This window comes from Ciconia boyciana, chromosome 2, assembly GCF_034638445.1.
Source record: "Ciconia boyciana chromosome 2, ASM3463844v1, whole genome shotgun sequence".
Lineage (NCBI taxonomy): Eukaryota > Metazoa > Chordata > Aves > Ciconiiformes > Ciconiidae > Ciconia > Ciconia boyciana.
In genome coordinates, this window is record NC_132935.1 from 126,108,939 (window position 1) to 126,122,655 (window position 13,717).

General features: G+C 40.2%; 1 protein-coding gene across 8 annotated transcripts in view; it reads left to right on the top strand.

Annotated features, from left to right (window-relative positions):
* THRB (thyroid hormone receptor beta) overlaps window positions 1-13,717 on the top strand; it is a 169,081-nt gene that overhangs the window by 31,809 nt on the left and 123,555 nt on the right. The window lies entirely within an intron of this gene.

Genomic DNA, 13,717 nt, shown 5'->3' on the forward strand with positions numbered 1-13,717 from the left:
CCTATAAGGAATTTCCAGGTAATTCTTTTTCAGCAGACTCTGTAGTTTTCACTACTCAGTCAATGAAAATCTTCACTTATAAGGAGAACTTTTTTGCAGTTTGAAAATGAAATATTAGAGTATATGCTGATAAAATAAGTAGCTTTGTAGTAAATTCTTGTTTTTTGGCATGTGGTGGTGGTAGTTTATGAATTACATAGTTAAATAAATGTATCTGTAGAGAAGGAGTGAACTTTCCTAGAAGTGAATGTTTCCTCTTCTTCGATGTAACATGATTCAGGCTGCTGCATTGTGGAAGTGCATCTGCTATGCATCTGCTAGATAAGCAAAAGGCAGAAGAAGGTCTTTCAATATGTTACCAACAGCAAGGGGTGGTAAAAAAGAGGGGTTTATCTTTTTATTTCTTTCATTGCTAGTCAGGATGCTGACATTCATGTTCTGTGTTATCTAGAAAATGAAGCAGCTATGTCAAATAACATAACCAGGTGTATGATAGCAAGTTGTTCTGACAGGCAGCTGCAGTGTGAACCTGTTCAGAGCATTACAGAAATATATCATTACTTTTCAGTCACAGGTAATAGTTTCAATTTTAATAGCCATTCACAGGAATCCGAGGAAGGCAAGTGTTGTTGGTTACTGTTTTCCTTTCCTCCCATACTTGCCTGTATTGGTTTTTATCAGTGGTTAAAGTAAAAGCTTGCAGAGTTGCTAGCTGGATTTTGTGCACCTATTTCAAGTCAAATGCCTTTCAAATGGAAGTGTGATTAAAAGGAATGATTTTTAAACCTGCTGACATCTTAAACCTGTAAAAGTTGATACATCCACATAAACTGTGTTCATGATTTGCAGAGGGGCATCCTTGAAATAGGGAAGAGGGAGGCTAAAAAAAAAAATCAGTTAAGCTATGCAAAATGTAAACTGTTTGAAACCACAAGTGAGTAGAAATGTGAAATATTAATGGAAAAAACAGAAGTGTTGTGAAAAAGTAATGAGGTGTCATATTGCATTTTTTTGTTGTGGAAAATTTTGAAGCAATGTTGTAAATAGCAGACAATCTAGCTTTGCATATTCTTGCTCTGTATTAGTACATGGAGAACATGTGTGTGTATTTGCAGTTACAAAGGTGTGTGCATATGTCATATATCTCCGAGACAGCAAGATGCTGCTGTTCTGCACCAAATCAGTGTGAAGGACTGAAAGCCCTTCTGGGCTAAGGAAGCTAGGGAACTTCATAATGTGTTGAGATCACATGGGTAGAACAGGGATTTAGTAAATGCCAGAAGAAATTCTAGTTCTGAGCAGTCTTTGTACGCTGATCTCATCAGCGTCTGTGATCCAGGGAGGACACAAGTCCTCCTTCTGTCTCCTTACCAGGATTCAGCCATACAAGAACTGGGCAAATGTTGCAAAAACGAGTTAAGCTCGCTCTGTTTGTAGTTGATCACCTAACACAAGAGAGCCTTATGTGGAGCCTCTGAATGCTACAGTAATATAAATGTCTAAGTAATATGCCTAAGTAATATAGCATGACAGCAGTAGTGGAAATTTACTCATTTTGTTTCCCAGAGTCACAACTGGAAGTATTTTAGGGTACATATTGCTCACTCCTGGATTTCTGCCTTGGCAGTGCCTGCAGAAGTACTGGGTCATTCTGTTAGGAGGATTTTTATGTGATTTTGACATATGAGTAGTAGAAAACCACCTGCCATCAGCCGTCTATTTCTTTGTGCATTAACTGTAGTATTTAGTAACTACCGATCTGGTGTAAGCTAGCATTTATCAGTTAAGTTAAAAATGCAACTGCAGATTGCAGTGCTATTTATCCCAAATTTCCAGGTCTTACAAATGGGTGACTGCTATGAAAGCTGGAAAGGCTTGTTAAAGATTATTCTTGGTGCCTTCCCCTACACTTGAGTTGACTTATCTCTTTTAGTCTCTATAGTCAAAAGCTGTCTATAATACCACTGCAGCTGCTGTGCGTTGAATTCAGGAATCCCTGTTTTGATTTGCCAAGCAGGCAAACTGTTTATCTCAGGTAAGAGAATTTTGAGGTGTGATGTGGTTAGTATCTAAAAATATCTGTGTAGGGAGATAGGATAGGGCTCCAACAGACAAAAACACAGCAAGATAAGCAAGAGGAGTTCATGTTGGAAATACGATACCATAGCTGTAATTAACCATTGGAAAGGCTTAGAAAGGAATGTGGTAGATCGCTTGGAGTAATTAAATCAAGATTAGATCTCCTTCTGAAATATCTTCTAGTAGAGTTACAAGTTCTTGTGCTTTGTAAAGAAATTACTGCGTGAGGTATTGCACCCTGTGCCAGGCAGGAAGTCAGACCAGATTATCATAAGAGTTCCTTCAGGCCTTTTAAATCCACGTCTCCACCAACAAAGGCTCTTACGTGGTACAGGCAGCCGCAGGATTTCCAAAATCAGAGCTGGAGCAGGTCACTCTCGTTTCAGTGGCGAAAGGTTGAAAAGTCTTTGAGCAGATCCTTGAAGAACCGCAGTGGTGGGTACAGCACCGCTGAGTTTGCAGGTTTTGCGTGCTGCAGTCACACATACTGCAGAGCTGAGCCAGTTTCTGCTCTCGTCTGATCAGTCCATAGACACATCTTTCTGCATAATCTTCTAATATTTCACCTGACTTACTTAGTAGCTTGCATTTTGTATTGAGAGCACTGAAAAGTACTAACTTACCTATGAAGTTTATTGAATCCCTTCTGTGATGTAACTAAAATTCTGAATGAATTCAGCATTTCCTACAGTTATTCTGTGAGCATAATGCCATCATCTGGAACACAGGATTTTGTATAGCCAAATGCTGTATCTGAAACATTATTATCCATAAGAGTAGAAAAGGCAGGTTACATTTTTAGCAGATTATGTAGAATTCCTAATATAAAATAATTTGCTTTCTCCAAAACTGAAAAAGAAATAACTTGCATGTTTGCTCTGGGACCTGCATGGGATACTGAGAGAGTTGGGGGGATACTTGTCTTTCAGTTCTCATCAGCTGCAGGGAAGTGCATCCTTGTTTTACCGAGTAAGAGGCAGCAGATCCTTTTCATAGAAAATACATAAAAATGGTTGATCAAAAAAGTAATTTTTTTTACTAGAAGAAGCATGAAACACTGTGTTGAACAAGGATAGCCCTGACTCCTTTTTGTTCCTTTGATAAGCTCGTTAATGTCAACGGCCAAAATTAATCAGGAGTTACTGTGTAAAATCTTGCAAATGGAAAAACCCATCAACTTGAGCTCAGAGTGATGTCATTCTACTGCACTTAGTAGCACAGCTTCTGTTACAGGAATGTGCAATGTAACTCCACATACTACTGTCCACAGTAGTATGACAGGAGCAATAGCTAAGAGTTGTGCTGGCCATATGTGTGCATAAAAAATGATTCGGGAGAGTTTTCACATAATTCTGGCTCTGTTGAAAGACCTGTGAAAAAGCTCTTCTGTAAAACTTTAAGAAACTAGAGCTATCCAGGGTAATTCCAGGGTGAGCCCAGGCATATCAGTGGATTTTGTGTTCCAGAATACCTGATACCCGACCTGCTGGAAGGTGGTGGGTACTTGGTACCTGGCATGTCATTCCTGTACTGTGACCATCCCTACTGCTCTCCCTCCCTGGATGAACGTGTACGTATGGTTTACACATGGCAGTCTAAACCTGAATTGGGAAAATTATTAGACTAAAACAATAGGAAAACTAAAGTAGAGAAGAGAAATACCCTTGTGTTTGATAACCCAAAGTAAGGTGGCTAAGATAAGTACGTCTGTGTCCCTGCACACGGAGGCTACACCTGCTTTCATGGCCATCCAAGAAAAAGAGAAAGGTGAGGGAGGGCAAGAGATGGGAAAAGGATAAAAAAAGTTAATTACCCTTACTAGTAGGTAAGGGATTCGCGGCTGTGGTGAAGTAGAAAGAAGACTGTGGTTAGTCAGGAGTCAAACATGTTTGGCTGGTCACTGTGCAATAACAGTTGTGGTTTTTTAGTATAAAGTTTCTTAGGCACCATCTCTCTTGAAAATATATTACATACCTATGGTTTTCACAAATTCCTGATAGCCATAATACTGACTGTGGAGAGTATTTAAAAACAAACTTCAGGATGTCTTTTCTTCACATGTTTTTGCTACCACTGAGTCACTCTTAATGGATACTTCAGTTCTTAAAAGGAGTGGAGGAGGCTGTGCCATGGAAGAAAATTGCTGTCTCCATTAGTAAATGTATTTGAGGCATCAAATTGCTGCTGTTTTCTTCCGTGTGAAAGCTCAAATTATTTAATGTAAAGGAAAACTGTCTTTTGTACCACAGAAGAAACGCCTATACTGGACAGTGGTACACAAGGCTGCAAAATTGATTTTGGTTATTGCTGAGAGCTTCCGTGGCATTTCTTTCTGTTCAGCCAACGCTGTAAAAGCACTCCAGATGACAAAAAGGAGGAGTTGTGTTCAGGTCTGGGGAGTTCCTTTGGCTCGTTTCCAATGCACTGGTAGTCCTGAATTTGTTATTTATATTGAAGAACTGCACTTGCTTTAAAAGCTCAGTTTTACTGCATTTCAAGGCTATTGAATCTTGTTTCCTGCACTTTGTTTACTTAATAACCCCTATACAAGAATCCCTGATTTTGCCTGGGTAACTTGCTGTTCTCTTCCGAGAAACAAATATACCTTTTTAAAATTTTTTTTTTAAATTCACATGCTGGGTTGGAGCACAGTACGGTGTAAAGAAGTCCTCTGATGCTTATACTGTGCTCGCAGTGTCTGCTCAGATGAGAGTTAAGTGTGCTGTGCTCACTGTTACAGACCTTTGCAAAAAGTGTCGATTCGGGGAAATTCTGCTGCCATGAGAGAATGGGAGCATCGGGAACATTCGCTCCCCCTTAATGGAAATGTGGCTTTTAGTGACTAGTACATTTAAAAAATAGCAGATTTTGTGTATGTGCTCATTGGCAGAGTCTAACTTGAACATCACGATGATGTTCAGGGCAGCAGGTCGTGCTGTTTGGTGCAGCCCTGGGAGGACAGATGTGGCTCCGGTAGCAGCAGGCTGGTACAGCACATGTGTGGCTGTTACCAGAAGCAATTTGCAGCCAGACAGTATTTTGTTTTGAGTAACCTTTAGAAGACTGCTTCTGAAAAATTGCCAAGTTGGCCAAACAGATCAGTTCCCATCAGCGGGAGAGACAGCTGTTCATTTGGCTACATCTGCTTCATTTGGCTGTGTGGGTCGTTCCACTGAACGGAGTGGGCTCCTAGGACCTACGCGTGGAGAAGAGGGGCAGGTAGGACAATGTGCACCGCATCAGAAATTCTGTTTGTTTTTTGGCATTACGCAAATGGTGTTGCCTTCTGAACGTGGTGGAAGTCTAATGGAAGAACTAGAACGTGGTTGCTAGTCTAATTCTTCTACCTTTGTCATTTCACACAGTAGCCCCTCTATTTCAGCCCAGAGGGATCCTGTTTACTACAGAATATTTCAGATTACTGTACCCTGCTACTTATACTAGCCAAAGCCTTTCCTCCCCCAAAATATGTATTACTGTGAAAGTGTATGAGAATGTGACATGCGCTCTGAAATATCCATGCAAATGTACAGCTAGTTACAGACATATGGATAACAAGGTAAATTAAAGGTTGAGAAAGTCTTCACTGAAAATCATTAGCCCTAGTCTCTCTAAGCAACACATACCCATTCTCTGCCTCTTTGCCCACTTTAAGGGTCTGAGACCCCATAGAAAGCCTGTCTAGAAGCTGCTACAGGTCTAAACGGTGTTAGCTAGATTTGCTTTTAGGTCATTCTCATTCAGCAGCATCCTCAGAGCAAGCTTTGGTTCTGTTGTTTCAATTTCCTCATCTGTGGCTTTAATCCAGTGCTGTTTCTCTAATCACATCCTATATACACTTGTCCTTTGAGTCCCACAGCTCTCCCTCTGTCCATGTTTAGGGTCTCAGTTGTTTGCACTGTTGTGCAGGAGACTCTGTGAATCATTTGATTTTGTCAATTGAGGTAAACAGACAGTAAAAACATACGCCGCAGCACAGAATGTTCTCTAATCACTTATTTGACAAGTGCAGTTTAATTATTTATCATAGCTTGTAAAACTAATGAAGTCCTAGTAACATGAGACTTAACGCTCTCCTATTAATTTTTCCCTGAGAGGTGGGAAAAGACTGCTATATTTTTGTGTGCAAACTGAGAGCATGCAAACTAATGAGATCTGACTGAGAATATGTAAAAGGGGCTGGAACCTTTCAGTGCTTCTTAATAGTTTCGCTAATAGCTAGTAAATCCAAGAGCATCCCACAGTTAGACAAGATTCTGCCTGTGTTGGCAAACCAGAAGATGCCGTCTGATGCTTTGCCAAAACAAAACAGAGTTTTCTTGGCCCAGCTGTATTTTTATTGAATGTGTAACTTAGTAAGACGAAAAGCCGTAACTCACAGCCTTGCTGAAGAGATATCATTCAAAATAATTTTCTGTAGCATGATAGATTTCATGTTGCTACAAAATAAGTATTTAATCAGCGCTAATATTTTTGGTTCCCTCAGGCAGCGAGAGATGTAGAAGTTCTAACTTTTTGCTCAAGTAAGTGCAAATGCAATCTAGCAGGAAGTTCAAAGTAAAATGCGTGTATATCCTAGAGGGTTTTTTTTAAATGGATTTTAGGTGCAGCCAGCCAGGATTGATGCCTAACTTTATTCCTGACAGAGAACAGTTTATCTCTAAGTTAAAAAGCCCCCCTCCGAAAAGAAAGGAAAAGAACCCCAAAAGATAAATGTAAACCGAACTGCAAGCCGGCATGCTTGTTTGATTGATTTGAGTTGTATGGTGAACTAGGTCAGTTAAAATTACATTGAAAAAAAAAAAGAAGAAATACAGCCTCAGATGCTTTGCTTTTCAGTCGCAAAGCTGCCTCAACCATGCCAGCCCAACTCAGTGACTGAAGGGGATGGTCTAGGGACTCTCCAGAGTCGCACTTACTGGTTAGTTTCTAATTCCTTGATCTTCTGTGATATACTGGGCTCTTTATTCAGGGGCTTCACTTGTGTAGTACAAAAGGATATTGTGTGCAGGGAATATTTCTTATCTGAGCTGCTCTGTGAAGAGCAGTGGCAGAGTTTGGCCCTTGGAAGGCATGAGCTCTCTGTGGGCTCTGGGTACCGCTGAAGTCAGAGTGCGGTTGGGGGTCAGAGACGGCTTCCTACGAAAGCCGCAGCTCCCGTGATCCTCATCAGACAGGAGGGTGGGAGACAAGGACTTAAATTTCCTGCTCCTCCTGTGTTTTCACTTGGGATGATTTTGTTTGCAGAGGGAGCAAGTGCTAAATGGAGTCTACTGTATTTTTCCTTCAAATGTGAACTGCTGACTGAGGCTCCTTCTGCTGAGAGCTCTTCCCCGGTACCATGATGGGCAGACCTGTATTTGTAATGAATCAGTCTTGAGGCAGTCGTCATGCTTGCATTTAAGAAAACTTTCAGGACACATCTGCTCATTAATGCTCTCTCTCTTTTGAGCTGTTAGAAACTTGTTCTCGTCCTTCCAGCCACCAGCATCTTTCATTGTCCTTTCACTAATTAATTTAAAAACCAGTCACCCCTTCTTTGATTTAATAATCACAGAAAAAAAAGCAGAGGTAAAGGTAAAATAATAGAATTTTAGGGAGGGAAATTGTACATTCTGAACTTAGGCTTGAAGTGCACGTGCACCTCACAGAAAGGCAGCAGGTTTCCCTAAAGGTCACCAAGAAACCAAGGAAAATGTTCTCTGCCATGTCCGACTGTCACCATGGAAAAGAAGTACTGAATTTTTGCTGACTGTGAGTATGTCAGGTTAAAATGTGTCCTTTAGTTATAGTAGACGTGTAGTACTGAGAGAGAATCCTGTTGAGCAGTTATGACAAGTTTTGACATTTCTGGCTTCTTTTATATTAAGATGCTAACCATACACACCATTAAGTTACCATTAAGGCACCATTAAGATGTCTCACCGCCTGATTGGGGCTGATTCAGAGAACCTTACTTTTCACAGTTACAGAGCGGGTTTGTAAAATGTAAAGACATACAGGAGAGTAAAAAATTCAGTGCAGAGACACTTTAAAATACAATGACAGTACTAACCCGTCAAGATTTCAGGGTAAGTAGCCACAGTGCAGATGTTCACTAGCTCTGAATTTCCTGAGATATAGGAAGTTAGGTTTTTTCTGGCCAGAATTCCATTTCTGAAAATGAACTGATTGGAAAATACTGGGATTTATGGGAAGAGCTCCACCTTGGCTGGCAGCGAAAGATAAGTGAAAATGGCAGGGAGTGCTCACTTCTTTCAGCAACCTGTCCTCAGTGGGAAAACGGCAGGCTGACCCTGGTGGGTTCCCGTTCTGCATGGGTGGATTCAATGTTCTGTGTTTCCAAAACCTGTCTAAATGTAAAGCTTTCACATATAGGAAAAGACAGAGGTTAAACATGAGACTGCTGTAAAATGTATTAGCATTCAGAATTCTGTTTAAATTGTATTATTCCTTGCTTCCTTGAAATAAAATTAAAACAGAACCCGCAGTGATTTCTTGTTCTTATGGGATCCCAAGTACTGGTTCTGGTTGGCATAGTGTCACACTCATTGTATCAAAACCTTTTAGATCCTCTTAACTTTTTCTGCCGTCCTTAGAATGCCAGTACAGTTTGCTCCAGATAATTCTTAAATTAAGTGGAAATTACACAAATAGGAGTTATTTGAAGCTGCAGAATGATTTTACACTCATGCTTATGCAATGAGCTAGAGCTGCACAGCTCTAGCTTACAGAAGACAGTCCTTAATTCACAATTCCAGCCTATTTTTCACTTCAGCGGCTTTTTAAACTTCCCTCTAGTCTTTATGCATCATTTTATGTGGTTTAACTGAAATTCTGAGAAGAGAAAGGAAAATGAACCGTGAGCGTGAAGAAGTGTGCAAGGACAGATGAAGAGAGAGGTTTCGTGTAGGAGAGGGCCACGGAGAAAGCAGTGCTGTAAGAACGGTTTGATCAAAATGCTTGGGATGGTAAAGTGGCATATAGGAAAAATTAGACTAACTGAGAAAGAATGCATGTCAGGAGAGATACGATTTATTGGACTTCCTATAAGTCTTCCTCAAGGACAGCAAGTGGCATAATTTTGCAAAGAAAGCATCTCTATTTTTTGGGAATTGAAACCTTGATTGAGTAAACACTAGAAAATACCACTATAATACCTGCACTGCTAGAGGTGAACACTCTGAGCAGAAAGCCTTTTCTGCCTCCTTATTCTGACTTGCTTGAGACAGCTCCGTGAGTCTGTTTCAGACTTGGGATAAAACCATAAGGTATGTTTTCTCTCCTCTCTCTCTTTTCCCCCTAAATGTTATTATACTGCAGCTTGGCTCTGTCCACATAGGCTGGAGTAGACTGTGTTGTAACTTGCTTTAGCCGCTGCTGAATTTAACAGCTTTTGGCTTTGTAAGCAGTGCCTTAGGAGAACTCTTGCTCATCTGTTCCCTGAGCCAAAGGAAAACTCCTCCAGTAGCTTTCCCAGTGTTTTCTCTGGCTGGAACACATAGTTACCAATTGCTAGGTGAAGATACACTATCTTCAATCATCTTTTATTTTTGTATTTTCGGTTTGTTCATCTGACATATTCCAAGATATCCACTTTGACTAGAATGGTGAAAGAGCCCTTTCACAATGGAATTTTTTTTTTCTTTTCCCTGTACCCCGTGTAATTACATTCTCCCACTGGTGGGAAAAATGCTTTTCCTTGATGTAAATGTGTGGCAAGTAGCTGAATACTGAACCAGTCAGTCACATTTCTCTGTTAAGCATACTTCTTCAAATATTTTTCATAACAAAAGGATTTATCTTTGGAATCTTGTTCAGAAATTTCTTTACATGGGTTTCCTAGCCCTTCGTGGTTGGCTCTCAGGAAATCTGATCCTATTGGCATTTAATCCATTGCTAGAAATGTGTCTACTGGGAACTTCTTATATAGGATCGCAATAAACATTTGGGTTATATTTTGCAAGTACAGATCACTAGCAGATACTTGCATATTTGTTTGTTGAATTCCAACTTCCACTTCAAGTTAGATGAGACATGAACAATTATACAGCACCTCTGGCAAAGAATTAGTCTAAAAAGCAAGTCAAAGCAGCACTGGGAATTCAGAGGAAGATTTCTAAAGTTTTAGAAGGAACTGTGAAAGGCTAGCGCTTTGTTTTACCTCCATAAATTTTTGTATCAAGTATGGAATTAACATTGTAGGGTTTTACTCTGATACATCTTCTTTTTTATTTTACTCTAGCATATCTTTCTAAAAAATATTCACGGCAGCACTGGTCAGAGGCAGGGACTGCACCTTCATCTGCATCATTAAGGGAGAAAATGACCCTAATTTAAAGCCAGCTAAAAGATTCCTGTTTTTTTGCCAGGGTCTGTAGATCAGTCTCTGCATTGTACTTTGTAAGAGAGGCCACAGATAAATCTGATCTGCCAGAAAGGTGTTAATATATTTTCTGCCTGCAACTAGTTCAGGTGAGGCTGGTGCAGTCAGGTGAAGTGTGAGACTCCCCGTGCCACCAACCTGACTGATGGTGATACGCTGTTAGAGACTCAGGGACGTTTTCTGGCAAGAAATGTCTAGCAGTTCCAGACTTCATGGTGGTTTTATGGTGATTTGAAGGAAAAAAAAACCCTTCAAATTCTTTTTCACTTATGTCCTAAATCAGTTTTAGGCAGAGGTCTGCCAAGGTCAGTAGGCCAGGTACAACAGCATGCTTCAGTGACCTAGCAGAGGGAAATACCTGTTTGGATGTATTCTTGGCCTGCTTCGTTTTAGGAAAATCACTGCGGAAATTATGAGAGAAAATTAATGTAATTAATTATAATTAGTATAGTGTTTATAGTGGATACACGTTCCAAAATCTTTCATAACAGTGAAGGAAACTTCGTAGCTTTCAGGAACTGTAGATTTACAAGAGCAATTAGATCACTTAGGCCAACCTTGAATATCTTTTGAACTTGGCATTTGCTGTCCATTTGCGTCTTTGAAAATCCTCCCAGTTATTGACAATTAAATTTGATGCCTGGATCCTTGTTCACATGAAAGCAATTGGCATACTCTTTCTGTTTGTGTCTCAGTGTGCCTTATTTATTTAGCAGCATTGCTGGATTTTAAGTTCTGGAGATAAACCAAAGCATTAAGGGCACAAGGCTTTCCTGCAGGTCATTTCTTGTCCTTTCTTGCACACGTGGATATGCAGGAAAGCCTTGCACTGGAAGTGAAACTGATAAACTCCCAATTCTCAAAACAAAGTGCTATTTTTATTATATAAAAAAAAGTTCAGATGACACTCTGCTTTGTACTGTGTTCCTACACATCCACATGTCCTTTGAAGATCTGTCCTTATTATTTGTCCTATAAAATCTGTGTTGTTTCAAGGGAAAAAGACAATGAAGTGCAGTTGAGATTGTATGATCCAACTCCTTAATATGGTTTTACACTTTGATGGGAATAATCAAGGCTTGGAGTCTACTTTGATTTGCAAAAAGATATCATTGTTAAATCCTTGAACTGTATTTTCTTTTTAGCCACATGCTTCTGCAATCATTTCCAATTTTGCATAAAACTCCAATAATTATGTTCTGTATCTGAGGTTCAGTAAACTTTTTTTTTCCGCTATTGCACAAGCATGAGGAGTTATCTCTTAGTACCTAGCTCTTATCAGAAAATGAAGATTACTCAGACTGGGCTTATTGATCTTTGACATGAAATTCCTCCCACTACTTCTTTCCTTTTCTTCTATTTAGGTAGGCATCCATTTTTCTTTAAGTAAAGCTTCATGTACAAGAATTCCTGCCCTAAATTGTAATTACTCTTTCTTCTTTTCCTTTCTCTGATGTTTGCAGGACCTATTTGCAGTTGTCAGTGGATTAAACTTCTTGTAGCTGAAGGATATGAAGGAGGTTTTCTGCCTTTGGTCACAAAGGAAACTTTTCACCTAAGAGAGCTGAGTTTAGACTGGGCAGATAACTGCCTTTCAGATGTGGCCAAAAATTTTAAAAGTCAGTGGCCAGAGGAAGCCAGCATTTAATGACAATTTAGAGTCTGGATGGGTTTTGTCTGGGCTGTTTATTTTTCCTGGGAGGCAGAGACAAGGAAGGATGTGCAGTGATGCAGCACTGAATGAAGGGTAGCAGAGAAGACACTGAGACTGGATGCAGGGACAGAAGGAGATTTACTTTCTTCAGTGTTACCCAGTGGGATCTATTTTTACATAGAAATGTCACCTGACAAAAGTCAGGAGAGAGAATATCCAAGTAGTTCAGATGCAGCTAGAGGCAGGGAGCTAAAGACATGAGGGAAGAGAAGAAGCAGTTGAGGTGATCTGAATGCACAGCTGTATATAAAAATAGTAGTTGGAAGGGAGAGGTCTTTGAGGAAGCTGACCACAGATGCATGTGGCTATAATCACAGCGTAGAGGCTGGAACTACCTGGTAGTGGAGAAATCAAGTGAAAGACTGATTTGTTATGATGGAGAACTCAGGAGAAAAAGGGAGAAACAGATGACACCAAAGAAGAAGAGTGGCACCAGAAAAAAGGAGGGTAAGATGGAGATAACTAGAGACTTGAGGCTGAGGAGGAACAAGGATGAGATTAAAGAACTGGGGAGAAAAATTAAAAGATAGTTGGGCAGCAGCAGGGGAAAAGGGAAAAAAAAAACCCAAAACATGAAGATCTTGTATTCTTAGCGATATGAGGAAGACGCAGATGTGTGTGTCTAAAGGCTCCTTTTCTTTAGGTGGAAAGACATCCATCAGCAGAGCTTAGCTAGGGGAAGGAGCGGTGTTTTGTTTTCCGGGAGCAAAGTAACACCATACGAGCATAAAGCTGAAAACGATCCTGAAGAAGAAACTTGAGACAGAGATCTTGGCATCCCTGTTGGAACAAAACAAAGACTAACATGTCAAGCCAGAGAAAGGTCTCCTAAAAGCTGTGGCTGGTGTGGTATCAGTAGAATTATTTTGATCTCTGAGAAGGAAGGTGAGAGAATGACAAGCTAATGAAGATCTACAAAGGGTCATGAAGAACTCAGGGTGATGCAGGCATTAAGAGGTCTTCATGCAATGGGCATGTCTGTACTAGTAGATTAAATGGTGCTAGGAAGCATTCCAAGGCCCTGGAAATCAGTCGTCTCTACTGTTAACTGTCCCTGGCCTAGTTTTGGTTTATATTTACGGGAACTCACCTGAACTATTCCCAGGTAAAGTTTGAAAGTTATCTTGGGATTATTCCCAGGAGGCAGTTTGGAAGCAGCCACCCTGTTTTGGAGGGTGAGAGAGTTTAATAGCATGGCACCTTTCTGTGCCAGTTGGCCTCAACAGTCTTGGGCATGTTTATTTTGCTTGTAGAAATACAGCTGTAAATGGCTCAGTAGATGCAGTCCCTTGGAAACTTAGGACACCAACTGTCTTGGGTGCAAGCTGTGACAGCCAGTGAATATGATTTCTTCTTAAAGAAGGTTACTAAACTGAGATGTTGATGTGCTCTCTCAGATTTCATTTTGATGTAGCATGAGGACATTATAGAATAGTTTGTTATATAACAGAAGCTTGGATGAAGCATGCATTTGTTTCCATTTAAATTTAATACAAGCATAAGGAAACGTAGGTCCATAAATAAGGCTCTTTCTCACA